The sequence below is a fragment of the Aegilops tauschii genome, chromosome 4, assembly GCF_002575655.3.
Source record: "Aegilops tauschii subsp. strangulata cultivar AL8/78 chromosome 4, Aet v6.0, whole genome shotgun sequence".
Taxonomy (NCBI): domain Eukaryota; kingdom Viridiplantae; phylum Streptophyta; class Magnoliopsida; order Poales; family Poaceae; genus Aegilops; species Aegilops tauschii.
The window spans coordinates 282,497,811-282,525,031 of NC_053038.3; the positions used below are offsets into that span (position 1 = coordinate 282,497,811).

At 51.0% G+C, this 27,221-nt stretch overlaps 1 long non-coding RNA gene across 1 annotated transcript; it reads left to right on the forward strand.

Moving 5' to 3' along the window:
* Positions 1 to 22,635: 22,635 nt before the first annotated feature.
* On the forward strand, positions 22,636 to 26,125 carry LOC141021296 (uncharacterized). Its single transcript, XR_012181998.1, has 2 exons — positions 22,636 to 22,925; positions 23,032 to 26,125. It is a non-coding gene; the product is annotated as an uncharacterized lncRNA (long non-coding RNA).
* Positions 26,126 to 27,221: the final 1,096 nt, after the last annotated feature.

A 27,221-nucleotide genomic window follows, 5' to 3' on the forward strand; every position in this document is an offset into this window, starting at 1 on the left:
TTATAATTTTTGATTGTTAAGTGCTATTATGTTATCATTTCTATATTTTTTATAAAATTATATTATTTTTATGGACTACTTATTAATTTAGTGCCCATTCCTGTTTTCTGTTTTTTTGGTTTTGCAGGGAATCAATACCTAGGGTGGTCAAATACGTTGCCGATTGAACATTATTTTTTTGGACAACAAGAAACACTGGAACATTTGGGAGACGTCGGGAGGGGCCACCAGCCAGCCATAAGGTGTCACATCCCAGATCTTTCTCAAATCTGGTATCTTAAAAATTTCACAGGCAACTAAAAAATTTCTAGGAGTTTCCCATGATTGCCTAGGATTGTTTGAAAATGACTTGGATTGCTTGATTGTTTGCCTAGAAGGATGGAAATCTAAATGCCACTAGTTGAAACCCTAGCTAGCCTTGGTAGGAACCCAAGCCAGTTCGAAAATATTTTTTGGGCAAAAGCATTTTCAATAAGCCCCAAGTAATATTCAAAGCCAAATTAAAAATTTCCCAAAAGAATTGAGTTGGATTCATTTTGAAATCAATTCAAATCAGAAGGAAATTATTCAAAAATGGATTTGCATTTTATCTGGCAGGAAATCAAATTTCATAAGTCCAAACAATAATCTTGACCCTCTGCCAATTTTCTAAAAAGGATTTGAAACAAATTTGGTTTTGAAACCAAATTCAAGTTCAAATAAGAAATATAACCGGAGGAATTACATGTCCATTTTGTTGAAACAAAATGTTCAAACATTTCTTAATATTCCATTTGGAATATAGAAAACATTCTCTGTTCAAAGAAATTCAAATTCAGATTCATTTGAAAATATAGACAAAACAGAAAAAAGGAAAAATCAGAAAAGGAAAACAGAAAATAAAAAGAAAAGGCCCAGCTGAGCCAGCCAGCTAGGCCGCAACCCAGCTAGCCGACCCAGCTAACCAAGCCCCGCCCGCACCCCTCTCTCTCCCGCTCTTGCTGACACTCCGACCCCACCCGTCAGCTCCCTTGTCCCTACCTTCAACCGCCCCTCTCGCACGCACGCACGGCCTGAGCCCACGTTGCGCACGCCCGCGCACCCTTAGACCACGCCAGCCGCAATGGTCATGTCCTATAAATAGGACTGGACCCCCTCTCCATTTCCCCTCTCCTTTCGCTCCACATCGCCGCCAAGCTGCTCGCCGGCGAGCACCCGTATCCGCCTATCACCTAGCCACTCCGATGAGGATTCCGGCAAACTTAGCCACCCCCGAGATCAACCACTCACACCACTCAACTCCCCATGTCCAGGTGACCCCTAGACATCTCCTTCCTGCCCGAAACCCCCTGGATGCCCTTGACCACCAGTGACCCGAGCCATCCTCCGCCGCAAGCCCAACTTTGGCGATCACCGAGGTAATTTGGCCCGCGCACCTTGTCCAACGTCTTCACCGCACATGTGCATGCCTCCCTGACCATTTGGTTGACCCTAGGTGCTCCAGATCGACGCGTGCATCCACGCCCGTAGCTCCGCCGCCGCACCCGAGCTCCGACGAGCTCGTAATGTCACTATAGTCATCCTCGAGTTTGTTCATTACCACTCTCGCGTCCACCTGTGCGTTCCACCATCTCCGGCGCCCCCTAGAACATCGTCCCTTATGAGGTCCGAGCCGTGCGTCGTCGTCCGCGTCGTCCCCAATGACTTCTCCGGTGACCTAGCTCTGGTGAGGATCTCCTCTGTCTAATCTTAGCCGTAGATCTTCGATCCAACGCATCTCACACAATCACTTAAACTAAAACGATATCGGCCAACCACATCACGCCACGTCATCAACATTATCCAAAAGAAAACCAGTTAATTAATTAAAAGGGAATTTTGCAAAAAATCCCGTGAACTTCAAACACTCATAAACTAATTATCTACATGTCCAAAATAGATGATTCTTTTTGCAAAATGATCCTTATGAAAAATACTTTCATCCTGCCTAGAAAAATTTCATATTTGAACAATTTAAAATTCAAATTCAGACATAATGAATTTAAATTTGAATAGGGCATAACTTGCACATAATAAATCCAAATTAAATTACTCTTTTTACAAATTGAACCTAGTGAAATGTATTTTCATCCCATAACACTTTAGTTCAAGTTTAGATAATTTAAATATACATTTGACACAGAATACAGTATAGGCCTAAATTCAAATAGAAATTAAACCTAATTAGGTTTAACTTTGAAATAAAAATTGTGTAATAAAACAACAGTGATACAAATGAGTTCAAAAACTATATTATGAACCATAAAAATTATTTGGATTATTATTTGACTTTAGGTAATTCAAACAACAATTGAATTAAATTCAGACATACTTTGAATATAACATTGATACCCTAGGTTTATTTTAAATAAAACTAATGCAATGTGATTTAATGAAATGAATTAAACCTAGTAATCAGTGTTGGAGTTAATACTTGACTATAGGGAAAGATGAACTCAAATTAATTAAATTAAGTTAAATTAAATTAAATTTGAAACCATTTGCACATAGTAAACCAATTGTTCTAAATTTGACTTAGATCGAATTAAATAAAAAACCATAGTAATGGCATTGGATTTATAATTGACCTCAGTAAGACTAAAGATCAAATGAATAAACCTTAGCGAACACATTGGATTGGTACAAGACCTTAATTGAATCAATTGAGTAATGAACCTTAGTAATCAAATTGATAAACCACAGTGATCTTAGTGGATTATATTTGACTTTAGTTAAACAAAAAATCAGATAAATAAACTATAGTATTATGTGGTACTATATTTGACTTCAGGTTGAACTTGAATTAAACAATGGGCATTAGTCATCATATTGGATTTGTACTTGACTTTAGGGAAGCAACACACATGTTGAATTGTTTGAACCAACTTACTCAATTATGAAATAACCCACAATCCGAATTGACATAACTGAAATCAAATCAAATTGTGAACTCAATTCAACTTGAATTCAGATAAGATCAATCTTATCCAAACCCAACTTGAGCAGGAAGTTATACCAAGTTATCATTTTCAGACCTTAGTGTATTCAAAATCATAAAAGGTCAACAAGTTGAATTGTCATTCAAACTTGAACATGACCTTGGCTACCCAAGTTTCATAAGACCATGACTCTGTTGTTAAGATTCTTTTCCAGAATCTAACGACTACAACTTGACATCACATACTCCTTATGTGATGAACCTTTATTTGAAACTTGCATGGGAACTCTTATGTTACATGTATTCCAATTAACAACCACTATGTTGTTTTCCAAACTCTTATGAGTTAACCCTGACACCAGATCTCACAGCACAATGACACAAACGCCATGCACAACACCTATCGTTTGTTGTTTGTATTGTATGGTTGTTTATTATTGCTCTTTACCTATGATAGATTATACGGGGAGCGAAGAGTAACATGATCAAGATTATGAGATTGAAGAATCGTCAATACAGACAAGTGGAACCTTTGATCATAACCTATGTTTTCATGCATTGTAGTTGTTTTCAACTAGGAACTCCCTATAGGATTTTACTTTATGCTTGACAGAACCCAATAGGATGATATAGGTCCATTTATGCCCCGACCATGTAACCAACGACTAGTTACTTAGCTGCCATATCGGGGATTGGTAAACACCTATAATATACCACCATACAACCACATGGTTGACTACTTAAGTACTGCTTAATTAATGAATCATCTAGGCGGTGCTTCGGTATTGCTTTGTGATGGGGAACGAAGCATGAAAATCAAAAAAATTCTATGAAACACCCAAGATCCAATCTAGGAGATGCATATCAATGGGAGGGAAGTGTGTCTACGTACCCTTGTAGACCGAATGCGCTAGCGTATGTAGCACTGTTTATGTAGTCGTACTTCATGATCCAATCAGGATCCAATCCGATCTAGTGCCGAACGGATGACACCTCCAAAATTAGCACACGTTTAGCTTGATGGCGTCCTCTCCTTCTTGATCCTGCAAACGAGGGAGATGAGGTAGATGAGATTAGTACCATCATGATGGTATGGTGGTGGTGGTGGCAGTGGAATTCGGGCAGGGCTTGCCAGGTGCGTACCGGAAAAATGTGGGGGGAGTTGGGAGAGGCAATGGACAAGGGTGAAGGGGTGGCTTCCCCCATGCGCCTCACCCTCTCTATATATAGGCAAGGGGGGAGGGGAGGGCGTCCAAAACCCTCCTAGGGTCGGCCACAAGGGAGAAATCCCTTTAAACATGGAGATAACATCTTATCTCTAGATTCAACCCTTTAAATTTAGAGATAAGACCTTATCTCTAGATTTAAATGACATGTGCCTTGGGGAATTGTGCGTCTAGCCCATGTGGGCTATAGCCCCACCCCTCGGTCCATGTGGGCCCTTCCCGGGGCGTTGGACCCCACGGTGGAACCCCCGGAACCTTCTAGAACCTTCTCGGTACTCTACCAAAAATTCCCGAACTTTTCTAGAACCCTGAATATGACTTCCCATCTATAAATCTCTACCTCCAGTCCATTCCGGAGCTTCTCGTGATGTCCCGGATCCCATCCGGGACTTCGAACTATTTTCGGACTTTTCACTATTAATATCTCAACATTACTCAACTTCATACCTTGCAACACAGGCAAGAACCCCTTCTTTGACTGGTCTATTTTGAACTTCTTCAAAATCTTGTCAAGGTATGTGCTTTGTGAAAGTCCTATCAGGCGTCTTCATCTATATCTATAGATCTTGATGCCCAATATGTAAGCAACTTCACAGGTCTTCATTGACAAACTCTTGTTCAAATAGCCCTTTATACTTTCCAAAAATTCTATATCATTTCGAATCAATAATATGTCCTCCGCATACAGTATTAGAAATGCAACATAGCTCCCACTCACTTTCTTATAAATACAAGCTTCTCCATAAGTTTGTATAAAGCTGAAAGTTTTGATCACCTCATCAAGGCATATATTCCAACTTCGAGATGCTTGCACCAGTCCATAGATGGATCGCTGGAGCTTGCATACCTTGTTAGCACCCATAGGATCGACAAAACCTTCTGGTTGCACCATATATAACTCTTAAGGAAACTGTTAAGGAACGCCATTTTGACGTCCATCTGCCAGATTTCATAATCGAAATATGCTTATTGCTAACATAATTCTAACAAACTTGAGCATCGCTACGGGTGAGAAAGTCTCATCATAGTCAACCCTTTGAACTTGTCGAAAACCCTTTGCAACAAGTCAAGCTTTATAGACGGTGACATTACAATCAACGTCTGTCTTCTTCTTGAAGATCCATTTGTTCTCAATGGCCCGTCGGTCATCGGGTAAGTCTACCAAAGTCCATACTTGGTTCTCATACATGGATCCTATCTTGGATTTCATGGCCTCAAGCCATTTGTCGGGATCTGGGCTCATCATTGCTTCATAGTTCATGGGTTCGCCGTTGTCCAACAACACGACATCCAAGACAAGATTACCGTACCATGCTGGTGTGAAACGTGTCCTAGTCGACCTACGAAGCTCAGTAGTAGCTTGTGAAGGAAATATGCCCTAGAGGCAATAATAAAGTTGTTATTTTATATTTCCTTATATCATGATAAATGTTTATTATTCATGCTAGAATTGTATTAACCGGAAACTTGATACATGTGTGGATACATAGACAAAACACCGTGTCCCTAGTATGCCTCTACTAGACTAGCTCATTAATGAAAGATGGTTAAGTTTCCTAACCATAGACATGTGCTGTCATTTGATGAACGGGATCACATCATTAGGAGAATGATGTGATGGACAAGACCCATCCGTTAGCTTAGCATAATGATCGTTAAGTTTTATTGCTATTGCTTTCTTCATGACTTATACATATTCCTTTGACTACGAGATTATGCAACTTCCGGATACCGGAGGAATACCTTGTGTGCTATCGAACGTCACAACGTAACTGGGTGATTATAAAGATGCTCTACAGGTATCTTCGAATGTGTTTGTTGGGTTGGCATAGATCGAGATTAGGATTTGTCACTCCGAGTATCCGAGAGGTATCTCTAGGCCCTCTCGGTAATGCACATCATGATAAGCCTTGCAAGCAATGTGACTAATGAGTTAGTTGCGGGATGATGCATTACGGAACGAGTAAAGAGACTTGCCGGTAACGAGATTGAACTAGGTATGAAGATACCGACGATCGAATCTCGGGCAAGTAACATACCAATGACAAAGGGAATGACGTATGTTGTCATTACGGTTTGACCGATAAAGATCTTCGTAGAATATGTAAGAACCAATATGAGCATCCAGGTTCCGCTGTTGGTTATTGACCGAAGAGGTGTCTCGGTCATGTCTACATAGTTCTCGAACCCGTAGGGTCCGCGCGCTTAATGTTCGATGACAATTTTGTATTATATGAGTTATGTAATTTGGTGACCGGATGTTGTTCGGAGTCCCGGATGAGATCATGGACATGACGAGGAGTCTCAAAATGGTCGAGAGGTAAAGATTCATATATAGGACGATAGTATTTAGACGCCGAAAGTGTTCCGGGGGTACCGGGTACGTATCGGGCCACCGAAAGGGGTTCCGGGCTACCCCCGGCAAACTATATGGGCCTTATGGGCCAAGAGGGGAAACACACCAGCCACTAAGGGGCTGGTGCCCCCCCATATGGGCTGGCCAAATTTGAGAAGGAAAGGGGAAGGAGGAAAGGAAAAAGGGAATAGGATTCCCCCTTCCCCCTCTTCCCTTCCTACTCCGAATAGGAATAGGAAAGGGGGGAGGCCGAATTGGGAGGTGCCCAAGTAGGATTCCTCCTACTTGGGGCGCCCCCTTGGCTGCCTCCCCTCCCCTCCAACCTATATATATGAGGGGGCACCGCTAGAACACACAACAAACATTGTTAGCCGTGTGTGGCACCCCCTCCGCAGTTTACGCCTCCGGTCATATTCACGTAGTGCTTAGGCGAAGCCCTGCACGGATAACTTCACCATCACCGTCACCACGCCATCATGCTGACGAAACTCTCCCTTGATACTTTGCTGAATCAAGAGTTTGAGGGATGTCATCGAGCTGGATGTGTGCAGAACTCGGAGGTGCCGTACGTTCGGTGCTTGATCGGTCGGAACGAGAAGAAGTTCGACTACATCAACCGCGTTGTCAAACGCTTTCGCTTTCGGTCTACGAGGGTACGTGGACACACTCTCCCCCTCTCGTTGCTATGCATCTCCTAGATAGATCTTGCGTGAGCGTAGGATTTTTTTGAAATTGCATGCTACGTTTCCCAACATTGACATCCGAGCCAGGTCTATGCGTAGATGATATGCACGAGTAGAACACAAAGAGTTGTGGGCGATGATAGTGATACTGCTTACCACCAACTTCTTATTTTGATTCGGCGGTATTGTTGGATGAAGCGGCCCGGACCAACCTTACATGACCACGTTCATGAGACCGGTTCCACCGACAGACATGCAACTTGTTTTGCATAAAGGTGGCTGACGGGTGTCTGTTTCTCCAACTTTAGTTGAATCAAATTTGACTACGGCCGGTCCTTGTTGAAGGTTAAAATAACAAACTTGACAAAACACCATTATGGTTTTGATGCGTAGGTAAGAACGGTTCTTAATAGAAGCCCGTAGCAGCCACGTAAAACTTGCAAGAACAAAGTAAAGGACATCTAACTTGTTTTTGCAGGGCATGTTGTGACGTGATATGGTCAAGACATGATGTTATATACGTTGTTGTATGAGATGATCATGTTTTCTAATAGTTATCGGTAACTGGCAGGAGCCTTATGGTTGTCTCTTTATTGTATGAAATGCAATCACCATGTAATTGCTTTACTTTATCACTATGCGTTAGCGATAGTTGTAGAAGCAATAGTTGGCGAGAAGACAACGATGCTACGATGGAGATCAAGGTGTCAAGCCGGTGACAATGGAAATCATGACGGTGCTTTGGAGATGGAGATCAAAGGCACAAGATGATGATGGCCATATCATGTCACATATCATGTCACATATTTTGATTACATGTGATGTTTATCTTTTATGCATCTTATTTTGCTTAGTACGGCGGTAGCATTATAAGATGATCCCTCACTAAAAAATTCAAGGTATAAGTATTCTCCCTGAGTATGCACCGTTGCGACAGTTCGTCATGCGGAGACACCACATGATGATCGGGTGTGATAAGCTCTACGTTCACATACAACGGGTGAGTTTTGCACATGAGGAATACTCGGGTTAAACTTGACGAGCCTAGCATGTACAGACATGGCCTCGGAACACTGGAGACCGAAAGGTCGAATGTGAATCATATAGTAGGTATGATCAACATAGAGATGTTCACCATAGAAAACTACTCCATCTCACGTGATGATCGGACATGGTTTAGTTGATATGGATCACGTGATCATTTAGATGACTCGAGGGATGTCTATCTAAGTGGGAGTTCTTAAGTAATATAATTAACTGAACTTAATTTATCATGAACTTAGTCTTGATAGTATTTGCAAATTATGTTGTAGATCAATAGCTCGCGATGTAGCTCCCAGTTTATTTTGATATGTTCCAAGAGAAAAATAAGTGGAAAAGATGATAGTAGCAATGATACTGTCGGCGTCTTGGGAACGGGGGTACCCAGACTTGCCTGCCTGCGACCTAGGGCGTGGCTCCTCCAGCGGCCTGGTACGGCCCATCTTCATCAACAACACTCAAGACCCTCGCGAGGGGCCAAGCCTCGCGAGGCGGACGACACAAGACCTCCTCAGGGGCTGCCTCACTAGGCTGGCTCGCAAGGAGCGGAGAGATCAAGGTGAGGGGCACCTCGGGAGGTTTCCATGACGTGGGCCATGACGACCAAGGCCAGGCGGGCGCCAGCGGGCGCAGAGTACCGGTTGCCTCTTTGGTGCTAAAGGGGCAGGTGCAGGCGAGGAGTCCCGAGGCATCAGACAAAGGTTTCCATATCGGTGCAACAAGACCAAGACCAGCAGGATGGCAGGACGGAGGTCATCGCGGAGCCCACGACGTCGTCACCACCAGAGCCTTTGGCAGGCGAAGACCACCTTTTGTCAGGATAGCTTGTACTAGCTGCCCCCCTTCAAATTGGCCGTTGTGGGATCCCTTCCCGCCTAAACATTTGGGAAGAGGACCAGGGCCTCTATAAATAGGACTAGCCACCACCATAGGAAACGGATCTCGGATCGGACCCATTCCATCCTCACACACACAAGCTCATCAAGCTAGAGAACGGCTCTCCTCAGGAGGTCGTTCTTCCCTTGTACTTGTTCATCCCCAACCTGCAAGGCAATCCATCACACCACACTGGAGTAGGGTATTACACCACATCGGTGGCCCAAACCAGTATAAACTCTTGTGTCCCTTGTTCCGTGGGTTCGGCGAGCTAGGCCTTGAGATCGTGGCTAGAGTGTGAGCTAGGGGGAGAGAGATCTTCGTGCGCACTGCAGAGTTCGAACCTCAAGGGTTTTGCCGGAACCCGTAATCCGACATTTGGCGCGCCAGGTAGGGGTGCGCCGAAGTTCGCCTCTCTACCGGCACCGCCTCCCCGTTCAGTCCCCATGGCCGGCGTTGCTCCTCCAACTGGGTCAATGGACGCCCACGACGGCGCCAGGGGGCTTAGGGCCTTTACCCCCGCCTTGCGGCAGGTGCAATGGCCGCCCAAGTTCAAGCCGGAGATGCCGCCGCGCTACGACGGCGCAGCGGATCCATCGGCCTTCCTGCTAGCGTACGAGGAGGCCGTCTTGGAAGCTGGAGGCGACGACAAGGTCATGGCCAACTGGTTCCCCATGGCCCTCGCTGGCGCGCCGCATGCCTGGCTGCTCAACCTACCAGGATCCTCTGTGGCCTCTTGGGAAGAGCTGCGCGGTCTTTTTGTCGCACGCTTCACGGCACCGGCGCCTGTCGCCATTGTGGCCCTCCTCGGCGGCTCGCAAGCACCTCCCTCGGACCGCCACGCCAAGCAGTTTTTCCGCCAGATCGGCGCCGCCCCTGTGCAGCAAGGAGCCCCTCCAGGATCGGCGGCGCCCGAGGCCGACCTCACCTTCGACTCAGGGGATCACCCCGTCACCACTGCCAGCTTGGGCGTGCTCCCAATGCTTTGCACGCCCACCATCTGCAATGTAGCCGTCACCAAGACCCTCATCGACGGCGGGGCCGGCCTTAATGTGCTCTCCGTGGAGGATTTCGGCTTACTTCACGTACTGCGCGAGCGGCTCCATCCCACCAAGCCCTTCTCCGGAGTCAGCAGTGGCTCCACCAGCCCCCTAGGGCAGATCCGCCTCCCCGTGACCTTCGGCACCCGCGACAACTACCGCACCGAGCTTATCGACTTCGACATCGCCCGCATCGGCCTCCCGTACAACGCCATCCTCGGGTACCCTGCCTTAGCTCAGTTCATGGCAGCGACTCATCCGGCCTACAACCTCATGAAGATGCCGGGCAGCAGCGGCGCCCTCACCGTGGCTGGGGACACCAAGGAGGCTCTGGCGGCCCTCAAGCTTGCCTTCAGGGCCGCAGCGGTAGCGCACCCGATCGGCGAAGGCACCCTAGGGGCTAAGGAGGCCACGCTGGCGAAGAAGAAGCAGCTGTTCACTCAAGATCGAGCCGAAACGAAGCAAGTACCGGTGGAGGAAGGCGGACCCTCGGGAGCCACCTTCACCATAGGCGCCAACCTCGACCCAGATCAAGAGGAGGCATTGGTGAAGTTCTTGCGCGCGAACAAGGAGGTATTCGCCTGGGAACCCAAGCAACTGGTAGGGGTCCCAAGGGGGGTAATCGAGCATCACTTAAGGGTGTGCCCCAATGTGCGCCCTGTGAACCAGAAGGCGCGGAGACAGTCCATGGAGAAGCAGTCCTTCATCGTCCAGGAAACTCGCAAGCTGGAGGCGGCAGGTGTCATTCGCGAGGTCCAATACCCGGAGTGGCTGGCGAACCCCGTCGTCGTGCCAAAGAAAGGCGGGAAGGAACGCATGTGTGTCGACTTCACCAACCTCAACAAGGCCTGTCCCCAAGACCCGTTCCCGCTTCCGCGCATCGACCAGATCGTCGACTCCACCGCCGAGTGCGACCTGCTGTGTTTCCTGGACGCGTTCTCGGGCTACCACCAGATCAAGATGGCAGTTGAGGATGTGGAGAAGTCCGCCTTCTTGACCCCGCGCGGGGTGTACTGCTACACCTGCATGCCGTTCGGACTGCGCAACGCTGGGGCGACCTTCCAGCGGCTGATGCACATCGCCCTAGGTCAGCAGCTCAGGAGAAACGGTGAAGCCTATGTCGACGACATCGTGGTAAAGTCTCGGGAGGCGAGAACCCTGGTTCAGGACCTGGAGGATACCTTCGCTAGCCTGCGCCAGGTGGATTTGCGGCTCAACCCGGAGAAGTGCGTGTTTGGTGTCCCCTCCAGCAAGCTACTGGGTTTCCTCGTGTCTCACAGGGGGATCGAGGCTAACCTCGAGAAGGTTAAGGCAATAGAAGACATGAGCCCACCGCAAACTCTCAAGGTAATGCAGAGGCTTGCAGGCTGCGTGACCTCGCTGGGGCGCTTCATCTCCAAGCTGGGGGAGCGCGCCCTGCCGTTCTTTAAGCTGATGAAGAAGATGGGCCCGTTCGAGTGGACCCCGGAGGCCGACCTGGCGTTTCAAGACCTCAAGAGATACCTGACCAGCCCTCCGGTGATGGTGGCGCCTCGTCCCCTCAAGCCCCTGGTGCTTTACCTAGCCGCCACTCCCCACTCCGCCAGCGCGACGTTAGTGGCGGTCCGGAAGAGCGCCTCACAAGAGTTCGCCACGCAACGCCGCATCCACGGCAGGGACGACGTGACACCAAGACGGCACCACCGAAGCCACGACGGCGTCGGCTGACAACCAGGCCTTGCAAGACGGCACTCCCGGGCTTGCAGAGGCCGAGATGAGCGACCAGGCTCCTGAGGTCCCCCCACCTCAGGAGGCACCACAACTTCCGGAGGGCACAGGCTCCACCGACGCTCCCGCCCTTGTCGAGCACCCAGTATACTTCGTCAGCACAGTGCTACGGGATGCGAGAGCACGCTATCCCATGCCGCAGAAGCTCCTGCTCGCGCTCTTGGTGGCCTCACGCAAGCTGCGCCATTACTTCCAAGGCCACCCGATCAAGGTCGTCTCAGCTTACCCACTAGAGAGGGTGCTCCGGAGCCCTAATGCCGCGGGAAGGGTCGCCGAGTGGAACATCGAACTTCAGGCATTTCATCTCAAGTTCACCACAACCAGGGTCATCAAGGGAGCCGCCCTAGCCGACTTCATAGCTGAATGGACCGACTGTAACACCCACGATGCGGCTATATCTCCCACGTGTCGAGGCACGACTTAGAGGCATAACCGCATTGTGGTTTTGTCGCAAGAAGGGTCATCTTCACACAATCCCATGTAATGAACAAGAATGGGATAAAGAGTTGGCTTACAATTGCCACTTCACACAATACATAAATAAAACATACATCATTCAGAGATACACACATAGGTCCGACTACGGAACCAAAAGAAAAGAAGACAACCCAACTGCTAGATCCCTGATCGTCCCAACTGGGCACCACTACTGATCAAAATGAAAAGAAACAACACAATAAACAAAATCTTCATCGAGCTCCCACTTGAGCTCGGTTGCGTCATCTGCACTGGCATCGTCGGCACCTGCAACTGTTTTGGAAGTATCTGTGAGTCACGAGGACTCAGCAATCTCACACCTGTGAGATCAAGACTATTTAAGCTTATAGGAAAGGATGGTGTAATGAGGTGGAGCTGCAGCAAGCACTAGCATATATGGTGGCTAACATACGCAAATGAGAGCGAGAAGAGAAGCAACGGAACGGTCGTGAACTAGCAATGATCAAGAAGTGATCCTGAACACCTACTTACGTCAAAACATAACCCAGAAACCGTGTTCACTTCCCGGACTCCGCCGAGAAGGGACCATCACGGCTACACACGCGGTTGATGTATTTTAATTAAGGTCAAGTGTCAAATTCTCTACAACCGGATACTAACAAATTCCCATCTGCCACATAACCGCGGGCACGGCTTTCGAAAGATAATACCCTGCAAGGGTGTTCCAACTTAGCCCATCATAAGCCCTCATGGTCAACGAAGGATAAACCTTCTCCCAGGAAGACCCGATCAGTCTCGGAATCCCGGTTTACAAGACATTTCGACAATGGTAAAACAAGACCAGCAAAGCCGCCCGAATGTGCCGACAAATCCCGATAGGAGCTGCACATATCTCGTTCTCAGGGCACACCGGATAAGTCAAGCTACGAGTAAAACCAGACCTCGAGTTTCCCCGAGGTGGCCCCGCAGCTGCTCGGTTCAGACCAACACTCGAAGGAGCACTGGCCCGGGGGGGTCTAAAATAAAGATGACCCTTGAGTCTGCAGAACCCAAGGGAAAAGGGGATAGGTGGTAGCAAATGATAAAACCAAGGTTGGGCCTTGCTGGAGGAGTTTTATTCAAAGCGAACTGTCAAGGGGGTCCCATAAATCACCCAACCGCGTAAGGAACGCAAAATCAAGGAACATAACACCGGTATGACGGAAACTAGGGCGGCAAGAGTGGAACAAAACACCAGGCATAAGGCCGAGCCTTCCACCCTTTACCAAGTATATAGATGCATTAAATAAATAAGAGATATTGTGATATCCCAACATAAACATAATCCAACATGGAGCAATCTTCATCTTCACCTACATCTAGCAATGCTATAAGAGGGGCTGAGCAAAAGCGGTAACATAGCCAAACAACGGTTTGCTAGGAAGGGTGACAAAGGTTAGAGGTTCATGGCAACTTGGGAGGCTTGAAAAGCAAGTGGTAGGTAGCGCGGCATAGCAATAGAGCGAACAGCTAGCAAGCAAAGATAGAAGTGATTTCGAGGGTATGGTCATCTTGCCCGAGATCCCGCAAGGAAGAAGAGCGAGTCCATGAAGAAGACAAACGGACGTAGACGAAGGAATCCTCACAACTCCGAAACGAAACCGAAGGTAACGAAAGAAGCAACCCGGAAAGAAACAAACAACATAGTAAACAACCACCACATAAACATGGCATGATGCACAAACAAGTATGATGCATGTCCGGTTTAAATATGCATGGCATGGCAAAGTGCAACAAACAATACTACAAGTTAAGTGGAGCTCAATATGCAACGAGTTGCATATTGAAGAAACACCACATTTAATTATTTAGTTCTCTCTCATTATGTACTCGACCATATTAAATGTTGATTACCATGGCAAGAGGTGAAGCATAATAACTATCTATTTAGGCAAGTTTAAATGAGGCCGGAACAACAAACAATAATTCCGGAAAATCCTCGTGTCATTTAGCAATTTAATACAAACACAATCTTAGACATTTTAAATGTTGTTATCATGATGCGGATGAACATATGCAAAGTATATGCTATTTTATAAAACGTGGACATGAGCATGTTATGAAGCATTTGTTACCGTGGTGGAACGAAAAAGGGTGCCACGACAACGAATCCGAAAATGGTGCCACGGCAACATATCGGTTCCGGTAGCTCACGGAGATACCGGCGCAAGGAGAATTGTGCGGATGTGTGAAACACGCAAGAGAATGGTGGGGTGCTCCCGGTTACCGGGTTCCCACGGTACGGCGGCATGGTAAGGAAACGAGTGACAGCGTGCGACAAACAAGTCGGGCACGGTGCAAACGCAAGCAACTCAAACAACACATGCTTTCGTTCCACGGACGTCGTTCTCGGCGGTTATACCTTTGAAGCGTGCATTCGGGGCGGAACGCGTTAGAAGTGGAAGTAGTTGTTCACGTGTCGTAGGGGAAGTAGTCGTACACATTTCGTAGTTGTACACACTCCGTAGATGTTCGGGGTCACGTCAAGGAACTTGACGTCCACGGGGTCTTCGAGGTCGACGGTAGTGGTACACACGTCGTTGTGGAAGTAGTGGTTCAAGTTTTGAAGAGGAACTTGACGAATCCGATTTCCCCGACGGACGAGAGTAGTGGTACTTGACGCAATCCACGCGAAGGGTGCTGGTTCGAGCAACGGTCTTGACGAAGGTGTACTTGGAGAACCAGGGGGTATGTCTTGGCGTGCATCAGACTGTTGGAGAACAACGTGTATAGGAGACAGAGAGATATCTTGCGGTATTCCGGTCAACGTGAACAGGAGGCCAGAACTGGCGAAGGGAAGGGGAGGCGGCCTCGACCCGTGGACCTGGCGTTTGGCTGAATCGAGTCCACGGGAACAAGCGGGCGAGTTGCTGGAGATGGTCTCGGCCATGGCGTCCCTGCGGTAGCCGCGAGCTCATGGCCTGCAGCAGCAGCAAGGCGTGGAACGGGACGGAGACGCCAGGCACTGATGGTGGTGGAGCAGGGGCTTCACGCGAGCAGGGCCGCGGCAATGCTGATGGCCTCGCGGGCCATGGCAGGCGGTGGGCATGGTAGGAGGAGGGCGAGCGCTGGAGAGAGGAGGCCCGGCGCGAGGCACGCGCGTGGTGGAGGCGGGCGACGGTCGCGGCAGCGAGGAGAAGGTCATGGCAAAGGGAGGCAAGGGCGAGGTGCGGGGCGGAGCAAAGGGGACGCGGCTCCACGACGAGGCGGCGGCGGGGATGCTCGGCGGCTGGAGGAAGGCAGAAGCAGCGGCCATGCCAGGGGCGGTGGACCAGGAAGCTTGAGAGCACGGGCGCCATGGTTTCGGGTGACGGGGCCACTTCTGGTGGCGCGGGAGGCCGGGCGGCAGAAAGAGAAGGAGATGGGGATCGAGCGAGGAGGTGGGGGGATCGAGCGCTGGCGGCGCTGGAGGGAGGACGAGGGAGAGATGGAGATCGATGGGAGTGAGGAGGAGGTCGGTCTAGGGTTAGGATTAGATAGGTGGGCTGACCTGCTGGGAGGCCCAATTGGCCAACTGGGCTTCTCTCTTCTTGATTTACAGAAAATAGAAAGAAAGAAAAGAGAGAAAAGAGAAGGTTAGAGAAAGAATTGGCACGGGGTTAATTTTCTCAGACTCAGAAAAATGAGTTTAATCCAAGAAAATAGGAGTGGGCATGGATGCAAGGTTTAGATTCAAAAACATTTGAATTTAATTCAAATGGGTGAATAGGAAGTGGAGGTTTGGAAGGCCCAAAAATGTTGAGCATTTTAGAGGAGCCACAATAAATGGAGAAAGAATTGTTGGCAAAGTTTGAGGCAAGGAATTTAGATAGAAAAATGCATGGAACTTAAACTGCAGGTGTGTTATGGTGATTCCAAAGTTGATGGAATATTTATGATAGCTCCATAATATTGGGGGGATATGTTATAAAGAGAAGTCACCCTTCCCTTGATTTAAATGGATCGAAAAATCCATACAATTTGTTTAAAAGAGTTATAAAATTAATGATATGACAGCATGATGACATGATGCAATGCAAGAGATGACATGATGAAATGCAACAAACAAAAATAAATCACACGGCGAAACTCGGAATAGCTGGAAGTCTTCTGGAGCGTCGGTCTCGGGGCGTTACACCGACGCCCCGGAACCTGAAGTTGGCGAGAGCCTATCTCTCTCGCCGGGAAGTGAAGCACCAGATAGTTGGGTCATGTACTTCGACGGCGCCTTCGCACGCCAGGGCGCGGGGGCTGGCGCAGTGCTCATCTCGCCCACCCAAGACAAGCTATACTACGTCGTGCAGCTCTGCTTCCAGCGTGGTGAGAAGGTCTCCAACAACATCGCGGAATACGAGGGATTGATCACCGGCCTCAAGGCAGCGGCGGCCTTGGGGGTGAAGCATCTCACCATCAAGGGTGACTCCCAGCTCCTCGTCAACTTCTCCAACAAGGTGTACGGACCAAGGGACGAGCACATGGAGGCGTACCTCGCGGAGGTTCGCAAGATGGAGAAGCAATTCTTGGGCCTAGAACTGCAGCATGTACCGCGCGACACCAACTAGGAGGCCGATGAGATCGCCAAGAGGGCGTCAAGGCGCGAGCCCCAAGAACCCGGCGTCTTCGAGGAGCGACTCTTCAAGCCTTCAGCGGCCCCCGCGGCCGCGGATATTGCGCCATCTCGAGAGGAACTCCCCAAGCCACCGACCTCGGGAGCCCCCGCTTGCAGTCCAACCTCAGGAGCACGTCTGCTCCTGGCGCTCGAGCCTCAGGAGGGGTGCTGGACCGAGGAGTTCAAGGCATACCTGGTGCGGGGGACGCTGCCGGAGAAGGAGGAGGATGCAGAGCGTGTGGCCCGGCAAGCCACGACGTACTGCATCCAAGATAGTGAGCTCTACAGAAAATGGCCGAATGATGTTTCCTTACGATGCATCTCCAGGAAGCAAGGGGGCGAGCTGCTAGCTGACATACATGGCGGAGATTGCGGGCATCACTCGTCATCGCGCACCCTGGTTGGCAAGGTGTTCCGCAACGGGTTCTACTGGCCCACGGCACTCAACGGCGCAGCCAAGCTAGTGAAATCCTACGAGGCCTGCCAATTCCACACCAAGCGGATCCACCAGCCATCTCAGGGCCTCCAGACTATCCCGCTCTCATGGCCATTCGCGGTCTGGGGGCTGGATATCCTAGGCTCGTTCCCCCGAGTGCTTGGGGGCTATCACTACCTCTACGTCGCCATCGACAAGTTCACCAAATGGGCAGAGGTGGAGGCCGTCCGCACCATCCCAGCCGGGTCCGCAGTTAAGTTCATCAAGGGCCTCGTGAGCCGGTTTGGGGTCCCTAACAGCATCATCACCGACAACGGCTCGCAGTTCACTAGCAATCTCTTCAAGACATATTGGGCAAACCTTGGAACGCAGATATGCTACGCCTCAGTGGCACACCCAGGAGCAATGGCCAGGCCGAGCGCGCCAACGCGGAGGTCCTGAGAGGCCTCAAGACCAGGACCTTCAAGATGAAGCTCGAGGCCTACGGTAGGGGATGGCACAACCAACTCCAGTCTGTGCCGTGGTCCATCCGCACCACCGTCACCAAACCAACCGGCGACACCCTGTTCTTCCTCGTCTACGGAGCTGAAGCAGTCCTCCCTCACGAGATCAAGCATCGCTCTGCGCGGGTCCTAGCGTTCGACGAAGCGCACCAGGACGCCATGCGGGGGATGGACCTCGTGCTGGGGGAGGAGCGCCGCCGCTAAGCCTCGCTCCGGGCGGCAAGGTACCAGTAGGCGCTGCGCCGGTATCACTGCCGCAACGTCCGCTCCAGGACGCTCGAGGTGGGCGATCTCGTCCTAAGGCGGGTGCTCTCTAGGGAAGGGCTGCATAAGCTCTCACCCATGTGGGAGGGCCCGTTTAGGATTGCCCATGTCTCCAGGCCTGGCGCCGTGCGCCTGGAGACACAGGACGGGATCCCCATCCAGAACGCCTGGAACATTCAGCACCTCCGGAAGTTCTACCCATGAAGCAAGGCCCAGTGCCTGTGAAGGTCTCCGCCCGTGACACTCTCACGTAATAATGAGTGGGGCTGTACACGCCCCGGAGTCTCTAGAGTGCCGCCCTCGGGCCTCGGGGGCTTCCTCCCACGTCCTAGTGGCAGCACTTAGCTCCGCGCTGATGAGAAGACTAGACTAGGTGCCGGACGCGGCTGTTCATTTGCTTTCCGTAGTTGGCTTGCCCCTCTTTAATGGAAATTTGAATTCTGGTGTTTCTCGATGGCTTGGTTCGATTCCCTTTGCTCTCTGTTTCTTCCATCGGTTCTCTGTTTTGCCCGACACTCTCCCTCGCACGCCTCGCGAGGGGGCTGGACAGGTGCGCGCGTAAGTGCTGCCCCTGGTCTTCACGAGGCACCCTCATCGAGCTCGCGACCGGTGCACCCCGTTTTAAGTCCGTGCCCCACGGGTACCGTGATGTGGTGCGCTGGGCCATGACCTGCCACGCCTGGGGCCCTGAGCAAGGAAGAATAAGGGTTTCTTAACAAATTTTTGCAATGTCTAGACGCCTCCCAAGTCCGTAGCAGGGAGGTCTCATCAGGTGCTGGGAGATGCGCGCCTCATGAGGTGGAAACTACTTCAGATACCTCGAGCTAAGTTATCCTTACATGCCTACATAAAGCACTGATACCACAACACAGCTCAGAAGCGATGAAAATAGCATAAGGCAAAAAAAGCGTTACGGTTCATCATACTCCCCGTGGGGCCCCATACTTGTTTCTTGTGATGCAGGAAGAAAAGAAAGAAAAAACAGGCAAAAGCGGCCCCTACGCCCGCGGCTACTCCCGAGAATCAGCTCCCAGCACTTCCCCAAACTCAGCCAGAGCCCTCCTCGCGCTTCACTGGGGCGCGACGACGGGACGACCCGCCACCGTCCTTGAAGCGAGCCTGGCGACGGGGCAGTTGGTCGTAGCCGCCTCTGCTGGAGCTTTCGCCGGAGGAGGAGCCGCCGCTGCCGGACGAGCCGCGGCCATCACCGAGGGCGAGCTCGCCCCCGTCCTCGTCGCGTCCGTCGCCAAGGCCGAGCACTTCGTCACCATCACTGTCTTCAGGGCAGCACCCAGCGCGGCGACCGTCTTCCCCGAACACCCTCACGAAGAGCGTCGCGGCACCGTCGTACTTGAAGTGGAGGGTGCACCGCCTGCTCAAACCGCGCGCGCGGGCAAACGTCTGCCAGCTGCGGGCCAGGGCCACATTGCCCGCAATGGAGATCTGCACCGCGACCCACGAGGCCTTGCTGCAGCAGCCGTCCGCCTGCAACCAGAGGCCGCCGGGACCCGTGGCCGCCAGCTCACTGGCAAAGGAGCGCGGAAGCTGGAGCCAGGTGCCGGTCGGGTTCTCCGACCACACAATGAACTCCGGCAGCATCTCCACCGAGTGGAAGTGTGGCCGGGGAGGCCTAGCGACCATGGTGCGCCTCCCCTCATCGACGGGACCGCCATGCCTCAGACGGCTTCCACCAGGGGGAGAAACGCCGCCTCGGCTGCCCGGAGCGGCATCGGACCCCGAAGAGACTCGTCCTCGCCCACGAGGAACCACAGCGGGGGTCGCGGCGTGATTTTGAGGGCGGCCACGCCCCCTCTTGGGCGGGTGAGAACCAGGCCCCTCTTGGCGAGCCTTCCCCTTCTCCGCGGCCGAGAACCTCTTCATGGGTGCCATGGGTGACGCGGCGAGGTAGTGAAGCAAGGAAGAAGAAGCAAGATGAACGGAGGAAGAGATGGGCAGCGGGGGCTCCGCCCCCCTCCCCATTTATAGCAGGAGGAGGCCAACCGACGACCTCCACGATCGCAGGTAATGATGGCTTTTCTGCATGCACCAAGGACTCGTCAAGTCGGACAGTTGCCGAGGCAGCGTGGGGAAGCGGAGACGCCCACGTCCTATCAATCGCCACGCGTCAATCAAGGCCGCAGGCTATTGGGGCCCGCGACGCTCCGCCCTTGACCCTTGGCTTCGCCACGAAGCCAAGTCCGAGCGCGCCTTGGGCCCGGGGGCTACTGTCGACGCCCTGGGAACGGGGGTACCCAGACTTGCCTGCCTGCGGCCCAGAGCGTGGCTCCTCCAGCGGCCTGGTACGGCCCATCTTCATCAACAACACTCAAGACCCTCGCGAGGGGCCAAGCCTCGCGAGGCAGACGACACAAGACCTCCTCAGGGGCTGCCTCACTAGGCTGGCTCGCGAGGAGCGGAGAGATCAAGGTGAGGGGCACCTCGCAAGGTTTCCGTGACGTGAGTCATGACGACCAAGGCCAAGCAGGCGCCAGCGGGCGCAGAGTACCGGTTGCCTCTTTGGTGCTAAAGGGGAAGGTGCAGACGAGGAGTCCCGAGGCATCAGGCAAAGGTTTCCATATCGGTGCAACAAGACCAAGACCAGCAGGACGGCAGGATGGACGTCATCGCGGAGCCCACGATGTCGTCACCACCAGAGCCTTTGGCAGGCGAAGACCACCTTTTGTCAGGATAGCTTGTACTAGCTGTCCCCCTTCAAATTGGCCGTTGTAGGGTCCCTTCCCGCCTAAACATTTGGGAAGAGGATCAGTGCCTCTATAAATAGGACTAGCGACCACCATAGAAAACAGATCTGGGATCAGACCCAGTCCATCCTCACACACACAAGCTCATCGAGCTAGAGAACACCTCTCCTCAGGAGGTCGTTCTTCCCTTGTACTTGTTCATCCCCAGCTTGCAAGGCAATTCACCACACCACACTGGAGTAGGATATTACACCACATCGGTGGCCTGAACCAGTATAAACTCTTGTGTCCCATGTTCCGTGGGTTCGGCGAGCTAGGCCTTGAGATCGTGGCGAGAGTGTGAGCTAGGGGGAGAGAGATCTTCATGCGCACCCCAGAGTTCGAACCTCAAGGGTTTTGCCGGAACCCGTAATCCGACAGATACGGACTTGGTCCGTGATCTGAGAATTATCCCCATTACTGCACAGAAGAATTATGTCCTTGATGCAATGCTAGGCGATAGACCTATTGCAGGAGCAGATGCAGACGTTATGAACGTTTGACAAAGCTTGGTATGATGACTACTTGATAGTTTAGTGCACCATGCTTTACGGCTTAGAACCAGGACTTCAAAAACATTTTGAACGCCACGGAGCATATGAGATGTTCCAAGAGATGAAATTGGTATTTCAGTCTCATGCCCGTGTCGAGAGGTATGAAACCTCTGACAAGTACTTTGCCTACAAGATGGAGGAGAATAGCTCAACTAGTGAGCATGTGCTCAGAATGTCTGGGTACTTCAATCGCTTGAATCAAGTGGGAGTTAATCTTCCAGATAAGATAATGATTGACAGAGTTCTCTGGTCACTATCACCAAGTTACTAGAATTTCGTGATGAACTATAATATTCAAGGGATAACGGAAACAATTCCCAAGCTCTTCGTGATGCTGAAATCGACGAAGGTAGAAATCAAGAAAAGCATCAAGTGGTGATGGTTGACAAGACCACTAGTTTCAAGAAAAGGGCAAAGGGAAGAAGGGGAACTTCAAAAAGAACGGCAAGCAAGTTGCTACTCCCGTGAAGAAGCCCAAAGCTAGACCCAAGCCTGAAACTGAATGCTTCTACTGGAAAGGAAATGGTCACTGGAAGTGGAACTGCCCTAGATACTTGGCGGATAAGAAGGATGGCAAAGTGAACAAAGGTATATTGGATATACATGTTATTGATGTGTACTTTACTAGTGTTTATAGGAACCCCTCGGCATTTGATACTGGTTCAGTTGCTAAGAGTAGTAACTCGAAACGGGAGTTGCAGAATGAACAAAAACTAGTTAAGGGCGAGGTGACGATGTGTGTTGAAAGTGATTTCAAGGTTGATAAGATCACCATCGCACACTCTCTCTACCTTCAGGATTAGTGTTGAACCTAAATAAATAAATGTTATTTGGTGTTTGCGTTGAGCATGAATATGATTAGATCATGTTTATTGCAATACGATTATTCATTTAAGTTAGAGAATAATTGTTGTTCTGTTTAAATGAATAAAATCTTCTATGGTCATACATTTAATGTGAATGGTTTGTTAAATCTCGATCGTATTCATCCCCACTAACCTATTTATCTAAACATGCAGGCTATTCACGTCAGCAGCCTGCCATCTCAGCATTTTCTTTTCCGGCTTACATATGGGACCCACCAGAACACAGAACAGCAGTAGGACCGGAAACAGACTCATCACGTACGTTTATCTCCCGGATTTAGCCAAACCCATCGCTCTCTTTCCCCTGATCCCCTCTGTATCCTCCTGCGCGGCGGCCAGAGTACAATCTGACGCCCCTCCGGCAGGACCGCTGGCCGGTCGCCCCTATGCATTCGACGCGGCGGCCGAGATCTGATCCAATGCCCCTCCGGCAGGACCGTCGGCTTGGACCGCTGGTCTGACTCTCCTCCGATGGGTCTACAATTCCACCACGACCACCGGTCCGCCTTCGACGGCTCTCCGAGCTTGTTCTATGTATGCTGTATGCAGAGGTGTTACCTTAGCACTGACTTGCACTCTCATGTTCTCCAGCAAGTGCTACCTTAGCGCTGATGCAGTATGTCTAATCCATTTATGGTTTTGTTTCTATGTATGCAGAGGCGGACTCATCCTCAAGCATATCTCTGTAAGGATTGGCACTCTCAAGTATCCACACCGGCTTTACTGAATCACAAGTTCACAACAAATGTCAGCATGCACTATGTACTGGCCTTAGTTGATACAGTATGTATCTAGCTCAAATAATCCTCGTGGATTGGTATGGTGATTTCAAGGATTGTGCAGTGATCCTGGTGACTGTACACTCGAGTGCTACCCCGGTGAGGCCTCTGCCATAGCGTGGACTGGATCCAGCACCTGCAGCTACAGTTAGTGACAAGTTTGTCTCCCTCCAGCTGCGACCTTCTACTGTGGCAATGGAATTTTCGGACTACCACGACTTTGTTTGTCAAGTCAGGTTAGTTATTCTGTTCTGCAATATTTGTTTTCTTTGGTGCGACTGTTTCTTATAAAAAAAGATCACACCAATCATATGCCACCCATTTAGATGGTGGCTTCGGTAGATTTTCTTTCTCCTTGCTAGAGTAGCATCATTTCCCATTTACTCTTGAAACTTCAACTCCTTTCTCCTCTCGATCAGGTTGGTAACTGAAGGAATCATAATTTCTTCCCAATTTGCAATTAATCTCCATTAACCACCAAGAGGCAATTAAAGTTATCTCTTCATTCCTGTCCATTCACATACTTCTGCAGGGGCACCACCCATGACCCAAATATTATCCCTCCTCGATTGATCTTCTAGCATCTCCTCTGGATCCAAGTCGCCGTCTCTTGCATCCATGCAGTTGCGCCTAACTTGACATTGTTGTGAGTTTTAGTTGCAGCTAGCTTGCCCCGATGGATATAGTTATCGATTAGGATCTTCTCCACGACTAGCCACACCATCCTTTTGAAGTCATCAGGATGCCTGGCGAGCCCCATCCTTATCTTTAAGTTTTAGGTGCTAATTGGCCTCGAATCCCTGACTTGGGTTCCATGTTGCGTTTTCCATGTCATAATATGATGATAAATGAGTATGACATGCTAACTTGATCTCTTCCGTCTCCATGTTGTTTTCGTTGTATTCTAATATATGCAGACACCTCTCCATACAAATGGATATCAATCTCAACACACTCAATTCAAGAACAAGCTGCAGCCTTCAAGTACCACGTACACTACAGTTTCCTCAGTGGCAAACTCAGGCTTTTGCTCCCCCTCCCCCCCCCCCCCCCCCCCAATCAGAATTCAGTTATAAGTTAGGAAAGCATATATTAATGGTTGTGCTTGCTATTTGTGATGTAGTCCGCACATGACGAAGGAAGTCATGTTTTCATGTCAGTAATAATATACTCTTTACTGTTTGTTTTCATATAGTACTAGCATAATCTTTACTATTTTTTGATGAAAATGGCAGGAGCATTGCCAACACATATAAGGAGAAGAAATACTTACATGGTTGAATTTACAGCCGGGAAACAACTGTTTTGCAGTTTTTTGTGTTCATAATTTTATTGATGGGCTTGAATCTCATGACTCATAACCTTTGTTTTTTTATGGTTTCCAGTGCATGTCCCATTCGTCTGCTATTGCACTTTGTTAGAGTACGTAATGGGCCTGGGCTGGCGGTATAGCCCATTAGTCTTAGGGTTAATTAGAGATATGGGTCGCTTGTTTGGGAGTCAAGTAAACCTCTCTATATAAAGAAAGGAGATGTATCAATCTAATCAAGCAAGAATTAAGAAGGAAATCCCTTTCCTCTTGCCCGGTCGTGGGCAAAAAGGCCCCCGGCCGGCCCTCTCGCGCCCTCCTTCTAGCAACGCCATAGGTATCAGCTAGCTTTCGGTTCGATCATGTCTTCACCGCCGCCCAACCCGTCTCTCCTGCTGTCCTCCGTCGCGCCCGCCCTCGCCGTCCTCACCCCAGAGGAGGTGTCCGGGGTGCTGCGGGACCTAACCCAGGCGGTCCAGGAGATCCGCCTGTTCTTGGCCGGGTCCTACGGGCCGCACCAGGCTGCGCCGCCATGGCAGCCGCCGCACCAGGCGGCCCCCGCCGCGCTCGCTGGGCCGCTCCAGCTGCCATCCACCGCCCCACCCTGGCTGCAGTGGCAGCCGCCGCTCCTGGCGGCCTCCACCGCGCTCGTCGGGCCGCTGTAGTTGGCATCCACCGCCCCGCCCTGGCTGCAGTGGCAGCCGCCACTACTGTGGCCTCCGCCGCGCCCGGCGCTCCGCCGCAGCAGCCGCTGCCCGGCGCGACACCGCAGCAGCCGCTGCAGCTGCAGCGGCCCCCGCCGGTCAGCTCCGGCCCCGCATCGACCGCGCCGGCGGGAGTCCCGATCTACCAGATCAAGTTCCCGCCGTCGCCATCACCGCTTTCCCAGGGCGTCCCCATCCAGCAGATCAAGTTCCTGCCGTCGCCGTCACCACTTCCGGCTTGGATTGGTACCCGCCACGTGTCAGCGGTGGTGAGGCTGCAGGCTGCTATGCGCGGCCTCCTAGCGCGTCGGCGTGTGCGAGAGAGGCGTGGTCTGCAGCTGCCGCTCCTCACAGTTGTCCTTCGTTGCGCAAAGGATCTCGATCTCGTTCCGACGGACAGCGACCTCAAAGTCTGCGACATCGGCGGTAGGGGGGCGCACCCCTCCTCGTCATTCTCCATCGCAAGCCCTCCACTCTTCTCTGTGCGGTGCAGACCAACAGCCGTCCGGCGGGGAGAAGGCAGGGTGTCACCGACAGGAGCGCACCGTGTCCCAACTGCTGAAGTGGCTGGTATCCATGGGATCCAGGTGGCTATACACGTGCACGTCCGACGTGTGGATGGTGTCCACTTTCTATTAAGGGGTCCAAAATAAAGCGTCCCAGTCCATTTTAGGTTGAGAGTAATAAAACAAGCCGAGATGTAAAAGGCTTGTTTTTAGGTGTTAGGTTTGTGTTGCGTCAAGTCATGGTTATAAGTTGGTTAGGCTGCAGCTCGAGGACAAACTGCATGTCCAGGTGGGGTGTAGTGTTAGAGTACATAATGGGCATGGGCTGGCAGTATAGCCCATTAGTCTTAGGGTTAATTAGAGATAAGAGTCGCTTGCTTAGGAGTCAAGTAAACCTCTCTATATAAAGAAAGGAGATATATCAATCTAATCAAGCAAGAATTAAGAAGGAAATCCCTTCCCTCTTGCCCGGCCGTGGACAAAAAGGCCCCCAGCCGGACCTCTCGCGCCCTCCTTCTAGCAGCGCCATAACAGTACATAATGGGCCTGGGCTGGCGGTATAGCCCATTAGTCTTAGGGTTAATTAGAGATAAGGATCGCTTGCTTGGGAGTCAAGTAAACCTCTCTATATAAAGAAAGGAGATGTATCAATCTAATCAAGCAAGAATTAAGAAGGAAATCCCTTCCCTCTTGCCAGGCCGTGGGCAAAAAGGCCCCCGGCCGGCCCTCTCGCGCCCTCCTTCTAGCAGCGCCATAACAATTTGGTAACAGCTAGCTTCGGTTCGATCATGTCTTCACCGTCGCCTAACCTGTCTCTTCCGCTGTCGGGATCCTCCGTCGCACCCGCCTCCGCCGTCCTCACCCCGGAGGAGGTGTCCAGGGTGCTGCGGGACCTAACCCAGGCGGTCGGGCCGCAGCCACCGCCGGTCAGCTCCGGCCCCGCATCGACCGTGCCAGCGGGAGTCCCGATCCACCAGATCAAGTTCCCGCCGTCGCCATTACCGCTTTCCCAGGGCGTCCCCATCTAGCAGATCAAGTTCCCGCCGTCGCCGTCGCCGCTTCCGGCTTGGATCACTACCCACCACGTGTCGGCGGCGGTGGGGCTGCAGGCTGCTGCGCGCGGCCTCCTAGCACGTCGGCGTGTGCAGGAGATGCGTGGTCTGTAGCTGCCGCTCCTCCCAGCTGCGCTTCGCTACACAAAGGACCTCGATCTTGTCCGCTGCGTCTGGGATCTTGGGCATGTTGTTTTCCCTGCGGGCAGCGACCTCAAAGTCTGCGACATCGGCGGTTGGGGGGGGGCGCACCCCTTCTCGTCATTCTCCATCGCAAGCCCTCCACTCTTCTCTGTGCGGTGCAGACCAACAGCCGTTCGGCGGGGAGAAGGCAGGGTGTCACCAACAGGAGCGCACCGCGTAGCACCACTGCATTCCGCCGGCCGCCGCGAGGGCGTCTCTACTGGTCGCTCTGGCGACCACTTCCAGGTGGCCATACACATGCACTCTTTTTGTCCAAATGGTGTCCATGGGATCCAGGTGGCTGTACACGTGCG